General features: G+C 37.8%; 1 protein-coding gene across 4 annotated transcripts in view; it reads left to right on the top strand.

Moving 5' to 3' along the window:
- Positions 1 to 15,424, top strand: part of pcdh11 (protocadherin 11) — a 247,973-nt gene that overhangs the window by 19,895 nt on the left and 212,654 nt on the right. For 2 of the 4 annotated variants that reach the window (XM_051127682.1, XM_051127681.1), the window contains exon 1: positions 12,959 to 13,647. The exons of the other annotated variants lie outside the window; for them this stretch is intronic. The gene's annotated coding sequence lies outside the window, so the exon portion shown is untranslated. Of the gene's footprint in view, positions 1 to 12,958; positions 13,648 to 15,424 lie in introns of those variants that run through there. 4 annotated transcript variants of the gene reach the window in all.

Here is a 15,424-nt window from a genome sequence, read left to right as displayed (position 1 = left end):
TTGCTGCACTGAGCTCACTGTCTGTGACTAAGAGCCTTTGGAAAGCAGTGGCTTATTTCATGTGTTCCTGAGGGAGTATGCGTCACATATCAGATTTAAAATCGGATGGATGTTATTCTTTAAGGAGGAAACCTCGACACATAGTAACCTATAAAGATCTCAGAACTGCGAAAACAGACTTTTCTTTATTTTTAAGTTCTAATAAAAGCTTATCAACCACATCTTATACAAAGCGTGGGAGGAGAACTAGCTTGTGAAAAATCTGATAGCGAAGCCTTAAGCCATTTCAGAGGTCACACGCATGGCACCGCTATCCCTTTAGTGCTGTGCGTGTACATCTTATGAACCTGTCACTCACCCCTTTGGCCCTAATGACAGAGAAAAGCGAAGCCTCGAGCTTCTGGTAATATCTCGAAAGGTCATTCTCCAGCTGATAATGCATTCATCAGCACTAAAGAAAATTAACTATATAATTTCACGTCCCTAGTTTTAATGTGGAGATGAATTTGTGCCACAGACCATGGGAGAGCAATATGCCATTAGTTTTGGTTGGCCAAGTGAGAGTGCTTTCATTGTGTCTAATGCATACCTGAGTCTAATAATTGTAAAAGTTTAATCTTACTGAAAGGGTTTAGGGTTTTTAAACCAATGTGTACTTCATGGCATGTGACTTTCTACCATGATTTGCCGGCAATTGGACATGAAAAGCTGTGCAGTCTAGAAGATCTTTTTATTTCTTTTCTGGTGGTTATGTAATCACATGGCTGTTCTTAGTTCATTAGCTGAAAAATCATATTAATCTTATGAAATGGACATTTTTAGAAAGCTCAAATGAACACATCTTTCTGTTTTGACATTATTAGCTCCTCAAAAAAGGCAACCAGAATTTCTGCAGGAAATTTTAGTTGGAGTAAGGGTCAATTTCATAAGTAGTCATTAGGCTTTTCCAAACCTCACAGAATTCGTGGCTGCTAGAATCATGAATAATGCTTCTTGCAGCGCACTATTAATCTCGCCCACTCTTTGAAGTATTCTGCTGAACTAATCCACAGATTTTCTAATAAAAGATACCTAAGGACTTTAGATTGATCTGAACAATGTGTTGCAATCAGGTGGTTCAGTGCTGATTTAGTTGAGTTACAAATGTAACCAGAAACACTTTTCCCCCCAACTATATATATATATATAGTCATGTGAAATAGTTAGGACACCCTATTGAATTCCATGGTTTTCCGTATAAGGACATAATTAAAAACATAAAAACTGGTCCTTGGCTGGTTTTACAATTTCTAAAAAAAACCTCAAATTGCACTGTTTCATTATTTACTGAACAAAAATAAAGCCAAAAGTTAGGACACCCTTACTGTTAACATTGGAATTAAGAGGGTAAATAACAGTCAAGCACTGCTAATCAAATACCTTTGATTAACTGATCATCAGCAAGTCTGAGCGCCTCTATAAAAGCATAAGCTTTGGCAGTTTGCTGGTCTGGAGCCTTCAGGTGTGTGTTAACACAATGCCAGGAGGTAAGACATCAGCAATCATCTTAGAGAAACGATTGTTACTGCCATCAATCTGAGAAGAGTAATACGGCCATTTCCGAACTATTTGAAGTTTGTTCACAAGTGGAAGACATTTAAAACAGACACCTTTCCCTCCAGAAGTGGACGTCCCAGAAAATGCACCCCAAGATCAGAGCGTGTAAACCTCAGAGAAATGGCAGACAACCAAAGAACTACACCTCAGATTCTACAGGCCTCAGTTAACATGTTAAATGATAAAGTTCATGACAATACCATTTGAAAAATATGGGACCTGGCATGTTTGGAAGGCTTGGCAGAAGAAAGCCTCTTCTATCTGAAAAAAAAAAAAAAAAAAAAAAAAACATTGCAGCACAGTTTAGGTCTGCAAAGTTGCATCTGAACGAAACACAAGTCTTCTAGAATAATATCCTTTAAACAGACGAGACCGAAGTGGAGATGTTTAGCCATAATGCACAGCGCCAAAACCTAAGGAGCGTATCAGCACAAACACCTCCTACCAAAAGACAAGCATGCTGGGGGAGGGCTGATAATTTTGGGCTTGTTTTGTAGCCACAGGACCTGGGCACTTCAGTCATTGAGTTGGCCATAAACTCCTCCTGTATATCAAAGTATTCAAAGTGCGAGGGCATCTGTCCGACATCTAAAGTTGGGCCAAAATTGGGTCATGCAATAGGACAGTGATCCCAAGCACGTCAGCAAATCTATAACGGAATGGCTGAAAAGAAAAGAATCAAGGTGTTGCAATAGCCCAGTTCAAGTCCAGAGCTCATTCTGACTCAAATGCTATGGTGAGAGCTGTGCATAAGCAAATGCCCACAAGCCTCAATAAACTGGAGCAACGCTGAAAAGAAGAATGGTTCAGATTCCTCCAGAACGATGTGAGAGACTGATAAAGTCACACAGAAAATGAATGCTTCAAGTTATTGCTGCTAAAAGTGGATCTACAGGCAATTGACTCATAGGGTGTCCTAACTTTGTCACACATGGCCTTTCCCTCTTGGCTGTATTTTTCTTAAATAATGACACTGTGTGATATGTCATGTGATGATGTTTATCTGAGGATTTATTTTCCAAATTTTAATATCTACCAAGGACCAGATAATTTTTTTTATTATGTCCTGATACAGAAAACCATGAAATTCAATAGGGTGTCCAATAGGGTGTCCTAACTTTTCCACATGACTGTATATAGGGTCATTTTACTATTTTTTATTTATTATTTACTATTATTTACAACTATTTTTTTTCTCTTGTGGACTATATGTAACGTCTTTAATGTGAAATATCTTATTCGGGTCAGTACTAAATAAAAAAAATAATAACGTGCATTTTGATCCCTCTTATTTTGGTAAAATTTTCAACATCTTGCAGATTCTACAAGGTGTATGTAAACTTTTGACTTCAAATGTACGTTTGCCAAAAAATTAATAATAAAAAAAATTGAATTGATGTGGTTTTAAACTATTTATCAAAGAATCCTGAAAAAATGCATCACGGTTTCCACATATTTCCACTAATAAACAGCCAATATGCTAGTAATATGCATGCAAATAAACAACTAGTTAAATAATGTGAATATACTATATTACCGTATTTTGTTCAAATAATTGTCTTTGTGAGTGTGTTTTTTATTTTCAAAACTATTAAAACAGTCTTACAGACCCAGAACTTTTGAATGGTAGTGTATTTATACTGAATACAAGCTTTTATGAATGTTCATCTCAGTGCATTCATCTGATTCACTAAAGTTTCACTAAACTATATCAAAAAATATTTAGAATATCTGTGTAATTTAGTTTTATTGAATGTGACTTGGTATGTGAATAATGTTCAAAAAACACAGAATTTCTGCGACATTCAGAAAAAAATGTCTATCATTATTGTCTCTTTTGAAAAGTACAAAAAAAAAGTGCAAAAACATGGAAGATTGCTAGATTTGATTTAAAAGAGTCAGCAATGGTGTATGTGGGCAGTGACCATGATGTGGATATTGTAGTGACAAATAGGCTTTATTTAATTGCCTTGCAAAGGTGTTGCAGTTTAGATGCAGGAGGTCTCAGAGGATTCACAATTAATGATACAAAGTGTACTTTCACGGTCTTAATAATGTAAAAAATGTCAGTCACTTATATGACGATCAACATTTTGCAAACAGGTGGTTCTGCAAAATAACGCTGGAGAGGTGTTAATGAATTCAGAAGGGGGTAATAACCGAGATGACGGTAAGAAGCGCTGGTGGAGGTCAATCCACATGTGTTCCAGATCAGTCACTGTTCCTGGACATAATGAACAGCAAGTTCTCGTGAGATATTTATATATGCATATTCATATTCATATTTGAAGAAAGCGCATAATCCATAATTAAATGTAATGATAAATGTAAGTATAACTCAACAAGCCAGATCAAGTTATTTATTTTTTATGATTCACTTCATTAAAAATATTATCTAAAGAATTTAACTTCGCTGTTATTTCTGTTATTAGCTATCATTTCTTGACAGTGTGATACTTTCATGCTGATAAGTAAGGGGCTAATTAAATATGCATTTGATATTTAGAAATGTGTTTTCCTTTGATCAGTAAAATTATGTTTTCATTTACAGTAGTCCCTTTGTGTAACAGTTGCAACTGAAAGTTATGGGGCAATACACTCTTAAAAATAAAGGTGCCATAGAAGAACCTTTTTGTCTAAATGGTTCCGTAAAGAACCTTTAATATTTGAAGAACCTTTCCTTTTCACAAAATGTCCTTTGTGGCGAAAGCAGGTTCTTCAGATTATAAAAAGGTAAGAAAGAGATGGTTTTTTTTAAAGAACTTTTGACTGAATGGTTCTTTGTGGAAGCAAAAATGGTTCTTCTATGCCATCACTGTGAAGAACCCTTTAAAGAACTTTTTTTTTAAGAGTGTATGCTGCACCCCTGCTTCTGAATGCATGTATTGTATTACCTGACATATCTGCTGTTCTTTCTCTCTTAGCGAGGGCCTTATTTACAGATTCCCAAAAGCCACAAAACAAAACATTCACATACTCTCACCTCACCATATAAAAAGGCTATATTTTTCCTCTTCAGAGGAAATTTGCATGTCTTGCAGGTATTGGCTGTCAGTTTCTGGATTCCTAATGTGCAAAGTACGTTAAAATTTAAAGCAGGCGAATGGAAAATAGATTTGAGACTAGTACTTACATGGTAATTCAACTGGTGCAGGAGTGATGAATCAATAGTCTAGCAGTAACATCTTTGACGATGCTCTCATCTATAATGTATAACTCATGCATGTGTAATGAATCAACAAATAATTTGTATTATATTACAGATCTTGTTGCTCCTTAGTACCATGCAGCAGTTACAATGCATTAAGATGTCTTAGGCGGCGTGAATTATCGTATTGTTGCATGAATATATGTAGGCCGTTGCGTTGTTAGAATATATCACCCGTTAAGACGGCGTTGGCAGCATGTAAAGCGCTACAAAATCAAATAAAGTTGCAGAAAACTCTAGGGATATTAGCCAGTACTAAAAGGGTTGACCCCATAAAGAGTTGTAGCCTAATTATGATTTCATTAAAGTGTTTATTCAATGGAGGAATAGGGACGAGATGAAATTGAATTGTTGGATAAGATGATGGCAGTGTTGGATTGAAGCTCAGAGTTGAGTTGGGGTTTCATCCTATTTCTAGGTTAATTACATGGAGCCTTCACTTCAATTGTCAGAGGAGGAGCATCGCTTAACCTAAATTACACCAAAACCCTGAAGAGAAATTGTCTCATCCATGTAAACCCAAGTCCTCTCCCTCTCGCTCATCTATCTCTTCCCTCCGCCTAAGACGTGCCGCCGTCTCGATCCCAGCAAGCGTCGCAATCATTACGCTGACTTCATTCGCAAAACCTACACCTCAGAGGCTAGTCGCGAGCGTCGCCAATCTCCCCGTTTCCCGCATCAGACGATGACGGTTTACACGGCGTGCCTTCAATTTTCCTCCTCAAACAATGGTTGTGTACACAGCTCATTCAAGGTTTGGAAAACGCAACAAAACGTGATTTGAACATCAAGCGTCGGACCATCTGGGCCACATTACAAGCGCCAAATAACGACCGGTCCTTCATTGCTCCTCTAATGCGTGTTGTGTTTCACTTATATCGATGTAGCGTGGAGAAATATTTCCACACGGTGATGTTTTCGCGCAGCTGTTTGTATGTGCGGCCGCCTTCATCTCATCTGTCCCTAAAATACAAAGAAAAGCCTCCATTAAAATTTCACACACACAGAGACAGGGCTGGCGGGCCTGAGGTTCGTTGGAGAATCTCTAGTCGCCACATGCCATTCATTTCACCTGCTTTTGTTGTTATCAAGGCCGGGTCTAATCCCTGATCTTACAGAGGTTAGTCATTAAGATTGAGATCTTCAACACATAAAAAATGTATTGAAAATCAATCCGGCATCCTTCCCATTGAAAGACGGGTCACTCAAGTCATTTTTTTGAGGCATACACAAGCTAATTGGCCTCACCCGGGCGCATTCTGAATTAAATATGTTTATATGGAATGGCTCGTTAATTGTAAACTAGTTATTAATATGCATGCTTTTATTGGTGTTTTATGCAGTAAAATCATTATGTTCAAGCATTGTTCTGTCTCCTGTAATTTAGTCAAGGGCCACTTGATAAGTTCCTTCCTCCATTTACTTGTGATTATCAGTGGGAGGGAAATGCAGTGGTCTGATCCCTTTAAATTCATGAATTGCCTCCGAGAAAGAAAAGCATTTTGCTTACAATTGGTCCATTGGTCCGAAAGAAAAGAAAGACAGATGGCGTAAAAAAGACGGAAAAATACATCAATGGGCTTTTTAAAAACATTGGAACTAAGCATATGTCTAAAAAAAAAGGCTTTTTTGTTTAAACGAATGTATTTTTGCAACCTCCGCAACCGAATGCCTTGATTTTTTTTCAAACATGATTCATCAAGACAAAAAGTATTTTAATGTAACCCCTCCTCTCTTCAATTGCTCTTTCTTGCTGTCACCCTCTCTTTCCTCTGCCTCTCTCTCCTCTCCCTCTCTCTCATTCTCTCAATCCTCCTTTTTTTTCTGTGTGTGAGTGTGAGTGTGTGTACGGTTCGTGAGCGTGCACGAACTACGGGGGGGGAACAATATGATAAATTAGTTATGCATGCACACAACAAATTGATCCTGCTCTGTTCTGTCACAGAAAGCAGATGTTGCATGCAGTGATGTATGTGGATGAGCAGCATGACTACAGTGCATTAATATTATTTCTTATTCAAATGTAATGCAAAGGACAAACAGTGTCTCTCATTCATGGCAAGATGTGCAAACAATAATAAGCTGTATTTTTTTCATCGCTTGATGTATGAACTAATACATCACTGATTCAGAGAGACAAATTTGCTTTTTGTTTCCTTCTAAAAATGCACGTTTTTAGGAAAAATCATACTCTCACTGAACGTATTTTCCTCTTCATTAGAGTGAATTTGTTTACGACGTGGCACAGTAAATTATTGTCTGTTTTGCATTTCCCTTCTGATTTTTTTGTATTATTCAATACATTGTTGTGAGATGTTTCGATAAGTGCCAGTGAAAAAGAACCATTTTCTACATTTTAACTCAACCAGATGCATTTTTTCCAGTGGTATTACAGGAATAACAAGTTAGCTCTAATGCCATGAGTGTATTCGTCAGTGTGTATGTAAACAGCATATAAAATCAGAAGCAATCAGGAAGCAAGAACTATATCAGAATAGCCATTAAAAGGATGAACAAACATCCCAAGGTATTTTGACTTCTCATTAAAAGACTCATCCGGCAACATCTGGGCAGTTGGCATAAGGTGTCCTTGGTATGCCATAATAATTGGTCCTTGTGCATCATTTGAAGCCTCTTTTTAGTCTTTGAGGCTCTTCCACATGCATCCTCTACCGTTCACGCCCAGGATTATGGAAAACATCCAGTATAAAGCGAGCGTAGCTGTCACGGGTTGGTGGAAGTGGGCTTCGGGACAGATGCATCCTTGCTGTCAGATATCTCCTTGGCCTCCTCACCTCATAATATTCCCAAAGGACATGGCATAGATCCACTCCATGATTGCAATCAACCTTGACTTCCACACAAACAAACAACTATCCTTCACCCTGACCATCGGCGAGCTGGCTCATGCCAGGCAATTCACCGAGCACCAGCATTCAACTGAATCGCTTCGTCTCATCTAACTGAGAAACCCCATGGCCTGTGCAATTGACTCTTCCATGAGCCGTACAACAGCTCGGCAAGACTCAGAGCTGACAATAATAGAGAGCTTTGTGAAGCTAGTGTGCTTCAAACTCTGAAATCTTTTATTTCAGACTCTCTCCGTATAGCTGGATGCATACCCCTAACGCTCACCCCTGATGGTAGCAGTCATTGACATTTTGAGAGACAGGCAGTAATACCCTTGCTCCCGTTCTGCCTTCCTCCTCTTTTGTAGGCAGAAAAGCGTTTCATACCTACCTGACGAAAAGACAGTATCCAGTTCAAATGGCTTAAATCCTTACATATTTCATTAGATTCCAAAGGCTTTCATAATTCATGGCCCTGATCGTATTCCTGCCCACTTTTGTTTACGTTTTGCCATTTTCCACCACGGTGGAACGACAAGCCAGCGATCATCATGCCTGAAGGGCGCTTCTGTTTGAATGCCGGCTCGCTCCGCCGGGTTGAGCCGAGATCTTGAAAGTTGTATGTTTTGAAGGCGAAGGTCAAGATATGGAGCTCCTTTCAACCTCAGACACCTCTGTGTCTTTGCTCATCACGTTCGGTAGATGATGGCAGCCAGCCAGCGGATATAGGATAAAGCACCAGCATGCATGTGCAGGCACATCTTGATGTATAGGAAATAATAGACTTGATGATAATTCGGTCATCCTGTTAGACGTAGAAACAGCAGCGTGCTGTTGCATGCGAGGTTAATAGACTAATGATCGCTAATAACGAATACAAGGATGGTGTCCTAAACATCCTTTGAATACAAGCCTGTTTATTCGACCCGCGTCCATCAGTATGCTAACAGAGAAGTAACGTTGATTGTCTGAATAATATGCATCCTCTGCATAGCATGACAGGATTTTTAAGAGGCCAGTGAATGCCTGGAGGAAGGGGGAACAGTAACAAGTCATTCTTTAAAGGCAAGTTGGATAATACAGAGGCATGGTCATGTTTTATAGGGAAGAAAGATCAATCCTCTCTGAAAGAACTTGAATGTTAATATACTGAGGCACACCTTGCAATTTACCTCCCTGGTCTTCAGCACCGTTCCCTGCCAAGCTGCGCTAGACTGATAAGGTATATTAGTGTGTTCTTTCCTCCAATGATTTCTCTTTGTGCCGTTAGTAATGAGTCATGGATCCGGTAGGGGGGCCAGTTGCATGCAGACTAAGGGATGAATAGAGGAAAACCCCATTTGATCATATCTGCGAAACAAAAAAAAGCGAAAAACAGCTCTATGCAATACTCTAGACTTTTCATTCGCAGGATCTCATATTATACACAGTACCTTTTTAACACATTAAAGAAACTGCATAATCACTAAAACATTAGTTTGGATTTTACTATACAAGAGGTGTAATTAACACTCTGTGTAGTCATCTTGATTACATGTGTTGGTTCGATCTGATTTGCCCATGGGAAGTCGCAGCTTGATGTTTTATACTAGGAGAAACCACCATTCACCACGTATTGTAACGTGAAAAGCTTGTGTGAAACATATTGCTAATGTTCCTGCTAAATTATAAGGTAGGAAAATACAATATAATTTTTTGCCATGTAGTATTGTACTTATGAACTATATTATGGCTGTAGACCTATACATTTTTTGTAGTAAAGTATATATTGTTTAAAAAAAAAAGTTAACAAGGCAGTTTTACTGTAAAATGCTTTTTAAAATTATGGTTATCTAAGTAAAAAGTACAAAATGCCACAATTTGCCAAGTTACTATTATTTATTTATTTATTTATTTGTGACCCTGGACCAAAAAAACAGTCCTAAGTAAGCACAGGTGTATTTGTAGCAATAGCCAAAAATATACTATATGGGTCAAAATTATCGATTTTTCTTTTATGCCAAAAATCATTAGGATCATTTTCCATAAAAATATTTTGCAAATTTCCTACTGTAAATATATCAAAACTTCATTTTTGATTAGTAATATGCATTGCTAAGAACTTCATTCGGACTCATGTGAAGGCGATTTATTTTTTTTTGGCCAAATATTGTCCTATCCTATTGAACCATACATAATTGGGAAGCATATTTATTCAGCTTTCAGATGATGTATAAATCTCAGTTTTAAAAAATTGACACGTATAACTGGTTTTGCGCTCCAGGGTCACATTTATTGATTTTTATGTGCATTGTATTAGTTTTGTCTATTTATTAGCCATATTTGATGGAAAGTTTTGATGAACTTTCATCGAAAGTCATTATCATTGTTTACATATTAAGTAGATGAAAATGAGTTGGTATATTACCATTCACATCTTTTAATGACATACAGTTATGAACTCTATAAGTTAGGGGTAGTTAGTCACCAAAATGCCTCTCATTATGCTTGTAATTTCATCAGTATGTCATCTTATAATCTATCTATCTATCTATTTGTATTTAATGTACTTGTTTATGTATTATTATTTTATTCTTAAAAACATAATTACGCTGTTCCAAAAATGGAAAACTCTAAGCAGCGGGAAATATTTAACTGCAGGCTTTTGTACTTTGGAAATGAATATGACGTTGAATTCTGAACCCGACATGAGTTAACTAGTGAAGTTTTAATTACTGAGCACAAAGCAAACACTTCACAGCGTTGAATATTGTAACTCTGTCCTTTATGTGGCCCTGAAAATTCAGACACAGGTATCCAGTGTCACGCATCATTAGATTATCATGGTTGAGATAGTGGAGAACAGCCATCTGAAAATGCTTGGCGTACAGTTCTCTTGAAAGACAATATGCATAGAGACACAACAAGGACAACAGCAACGACTCGGATACTATAAAATCATCATCATTTGTGCTTGCTTTACATGCAACGCATTTAAGATTTTATTCACATATGCTTCCTCACAAATGTTACCCTCGCCAGCCCTTTTACAGCAGGAAATAAAACAATGTCCAAGATTAGATGGGCAGCATGACATTTAAACTGCTCTGTGCATTTGGTGGATTCTCTAGCCCTATCAGAAATGCATAACTGGTTTCTCTAAAAGTTCATTTTGAGGGTGGCAAAATAGCCCTCTGAATAATTCATGAGGTATTTTGTGCCTTTCATATTGCTTTAAGGCTTTCAGATTTGCATTTCTTTAACATGCCTAGAAGAAGTCCTTCAGTGACAAGAAGTATGAATCTTAAAAATATGAAGGGATCAACCCTTTTAGGTATAGCTCTCGGATAGCTACATTACTTGATGAGGGAGAGAAGCTCCCTGGACACTCCAAATTCCTCCAAAGATGTAGGTTTCCCGGAGTAGATTGTGCAGCTTAGCACAGCTATATTGTCTAATTGGGGAGACATTTTCCTGAGGTGTTTTGAAAGAAGCCTTTGTGAATGTTGCCTTAAAATAATGCCGGCTAATGGGATGTTAAACACTGTGATCAAATACGCATTAGCCTTAGCAAGAGTTCAAGAAATAGTACTGTAAACATGTAATTGTACGCAATAATTGAATATGTTTTTTTGGTAAATGCCAACTTTCTAAGCTTTAGGGCACGTCACGCTCAATTGAAAGTGTGACCATTTAAAGCGTGCTGAGGTGAAGCATCAGGACGTGATTGATGTTACGAAGGTTATGGCTTTTGGTAAGAAAAGCTAGCTTGAGGGGACCAGTCAAAGACTGTGATTTGTTACATTGCAGCAGTGTAAAAATTAATGGGAAGATCAATGTGTACATGTTGTGTGAGTGACCTTTATTGAATGTGGGGCTGTGCAAGATTTTCAGCCGTCCCTGGCAATAGAAAGTGTTAGATTGTGCTGACGAACCATTGCACTTTTCAGGTAAATTGACCGGTGTTCTTGCTTAAATTTCTGGATGTCTGGTTTGGAATACATTAGTCGGAATGGGGCGTCTTGTGCACATTTTATTTAAACACCTGTAACTTTGTGGGTTTTTGAGCCACTTGTCTCAGATTTTGATATTTCCATATTTGTCGACAACAATTGTAGTCTTTAAACTGTCTAAATTAATATCAAGTATAAAGTACCCCACTACCAGCCTGGGTTGTAACACCAATGAGTATTTAAAATTTTTGTGGTAATCAAATTACGTTTATTAACGTTTATTAATCACACTGAGGAATGCAAAAATGTTTCTGCCTTCTTCACTGTGTGAAGTAATTTAACATCTCCATGCGCTATTTACACAATTAATACTTAGTTATCTTTATCACAATCAATTAACAAGTTTACAAGTTTAGTCCAATTCACTGAAAATAATTAGCATCTAAAATCACAAGAAGCATGAATGATTAAAATCATTCACCACCAATCAACCATATACACAGTACAACTGAACAAACATATGAAGAGTTGATTTGCAAAAACAGATAACTCAGTTTAAGGAAAAATAACTAAAAAACAGCTAACTAACACAATAAAACATGTTAACATAATAAAAAACATAATAACTGAGTTATCTGTTTTTGCAAATAAACTCTTTATTAAGATAAATATAGCCAACAAACTTAATTAACATAAAAAATACATTAAACAATTTAAGTAGAAGTAGAAAGTAGAAATCTAAGCTCATGATTGAAACATCAGGAATAAACTGACAAATATCTCAACATAGATCTTTACATTTTTTTGTGTTTATTCAACATTAATACAATGTACGCCTACAGGAATCTACGGATTAACCCTTACATATTAGTATCTTAAAAAACAAAGATCTAATTTGTCATGCTATGAATCCAGAATAAGTTTTAATAATTAATCTATATTACTATTACTGCCTTGTGGTCCTAAAACTTGCTCAATTCCTTAATTCTAGCTGTTAATAATGTCATGCTACCTGGCTGAAATGTCTTGCTACTGAAGAAGTTAAATTTTGACGCCTGATAGTCTATCTATCTATCTATCTATCTACAAGTCTGTCTGCACATTAGTAAAGCTTAATGAAGTAGTTTGAGGTTGGACTTCCCACACAAACTGGTGTTTATAAGCAAAGCGAACAGTGCCCCCTTTTCCTCTCAGGCGAGTCGCGGCGTTGGTGTGAGGCATTAGTCCGCGGTGAGTGCGAGCGAGCGGGGCTCTGACTCCAGCAGCAGTGCGGCTTTAAGATGATGAAGGCTGTGAAATTTATCGCTGGCTCCTCCTCCAGCGATGATGTCAATCGGAGGTGGAGAGGTGGGCAGTACTAAGGAACTGAGTTCATACAATACAACAGAGATTGCTAGAGCTCTGCGTACAACTACGGCAAAACGCCTATCTCAGTGTGTGGAAGTGATGCTGCACCTATAGGCACACCGTCCACCTGCTCCGTCACACTGACAGTCCATGAGCATTTCTCAAAATAGCTATTTTGCTCTCTATCACTCTGCCAAACCAAGGGATGACATGAAATGACGTGTCCGAGGATGTTTTAAACGATTTACAAGTTCTCTAGCTGTTCATTAAACGCACAGAGAAAAAGCAAGCAACTTAGCCAAACAGTTTTCGCAGGCATGCGAGGAGCGTTCCCAGGTTTTTGCTTTTTTTTTTCCCGTGATGACTGTATGAATGCACTGAAATAAGAAGTACTGCACATTGACAAACCCATTTGGAGCACCACTATCTCTCCGCGCGCGTGGGATTCAAGCAGTAGCCAGGCTTGAGACATCTGAGGAATTACATCGTCTCTTCTAAAAGTCATTCGCAGATGTTTTTCGCTCTTCGTGCGTGGACCGTGGACTTTTTCATGGACATGGATCGTTTTCTCTAGTTGGATACCGACTGGTCACTACGTGAAGCTGTTTGATTCTGGGATTTTCTTCAGTCTGCTTCACGGCACTTCATCTCCTCCAGCAGTGATGCCGCTACGTGACGGGAATTGAGAGTTTCCATATTCACACCGAAATCCGAGGTAAGACACGTCCTCTTTATGCTCATTTATGGCTTATTTTTCTGTTTTATCCATTTTTTGCTTAGGAAAATGTGTTGAATTTTACCGCGCTCCCTAGTTAATTAAAACGATCGGACGTACTTTAACGTCTTTGAAAACATTGCGAATTAGATGGAATATGCACTTACATGCGCTTGCACTGTTCGAGACTATAAAACGCAAAAGTCGAAGGGCCTTTGCGCACAAAAGTCGGTGTTATTTTCCCTTAAGAATAGAATAGTTTGCCCGAGGCAAATAAATTCATTGTAATATTTAAAAATAATATCAATAACACCGAACTGCAGGATTTCCAAAGCTACCCTACGGCTTCACTTTCCGATTGAAGATGCGCTAGTTTGTCACATTTAGCTTTATTGCGCAAAAGTATAATGGTAAAAGCAACGTGTCCGATTTAACGCAAAGGTAAAGTCGCGTTAAAACGTTTCATACTGAGAGAACATCTACAGCCAACACGTGAATAACAGCATAGCGACTGCTCTAAGATACCATCTAACAACTTCTGAAGCGTTCTCCTCAGTCTTCTGGCTGTAGGAGGTTGTGTTCTGTAATTATTCAGAACCTTTGAGAAAAATATTCATATATTCCATAGTTTGCTTTTAAGGAACTGGCCACATCGCATAGGTTAGACTACTCAAAAATGCACGGCTGCATGCAGCTTGCAGCTTGCGAGACAGAAGAGCATCAGCAGATGAAGTCGGAAGCTGATCCAGGAGGATGCGTCATTTTCTGAACCGGTGTGCCGGCCGAGGCAGAACAGAAATACTTTGTTTTAAACACACATTCGGTTCCTTACCAAAAATGCAGTGGTAACCATAATTTCCGCTAGAATGCATACCCTCATGGGGGAAAAAAATATTCTTAAATGGCTTATCAACAACCGTTTTTGCCTGTATGGGAGTATGGATTTCACTGGAGATTAAAAGTTCTTCATGTTAAATTATAGGTTCTTCAGATCAGTGTATGGTTTGGTGAACCTGTGAAGAACTATAAAAATAGTTTTCTCAACAACTAGAAAATAATACCTAATAATGATACAACATTTAGATTGTTTGTGTAATTTAAAATGTTCACCTCAGGTTAAACCTTACCATTCTAATTGGAAGCTTTATTATTAACAGTGTAGATACTACATTTAGTGTCACTTCTGAAAATGTGTTGCAGCTTGATATTGTCAATCTGTAATACAACAACAAAATAAGAGATTCTTAAAGCCTTACACTGTTTGCAAGGATCCCATGTTGACATATCAGTCTTACCTTGGTAATACCAACAGTGACTATGGTATTTTGGTGCAAACTACTTTAGTTACCATGGTAATTTTAAGGGAAGTGTCCAAATATAAGCATACAAGTGCACTGGGGAGCGCAGTGTAGATGTAATACATTCTGCTTGCTTTGTTCACATTCTGTTATGCACCAGTTGACCTTAGATGACAGGTATGCGTGTCGAATCTGATTAATTTCTAATTTAGATTTTCATGGGGACAAGAGTTCAATAATGTTTTGTGCTTTAAGGCAAAATGATGCAACTGGTTTTCATTTTAAAAGTGTTTATCTGCTGGTTGAGCAACACTCATATGGAGAAATTCAGCAGGCCTTTCTCTTCATAACCCATTGTTTGTAGTAATTTTTACCAGTTTTCACATTTCTTCATGGTGTGTGGAAAGCACCGAGCCCCTGGAGTCGATACTGAAGGAATGTTGTGAAATTTTTAACAGTATACAAGAAACAATAAAATC

Source organism: Labeo rohita, chromosome 14 (assembly GCF_022985175.1).
Source record: "Labeo rohita strain BAU-BD-2019 chromosome 14, IGBB_LRoh.1.0, whole genome shotgun sequence".
NCBI lineage: Eukaryota > Metazoa > Chordata > Actinopteri > Cypriniformes > Cyprinidae > Labeo > Labeo rohita.
The sequence above is the reverse complement of the archived record's forward strand: the minus strand, read 5'-3'. Positions and strand labels throughout refer to the sequence as shown.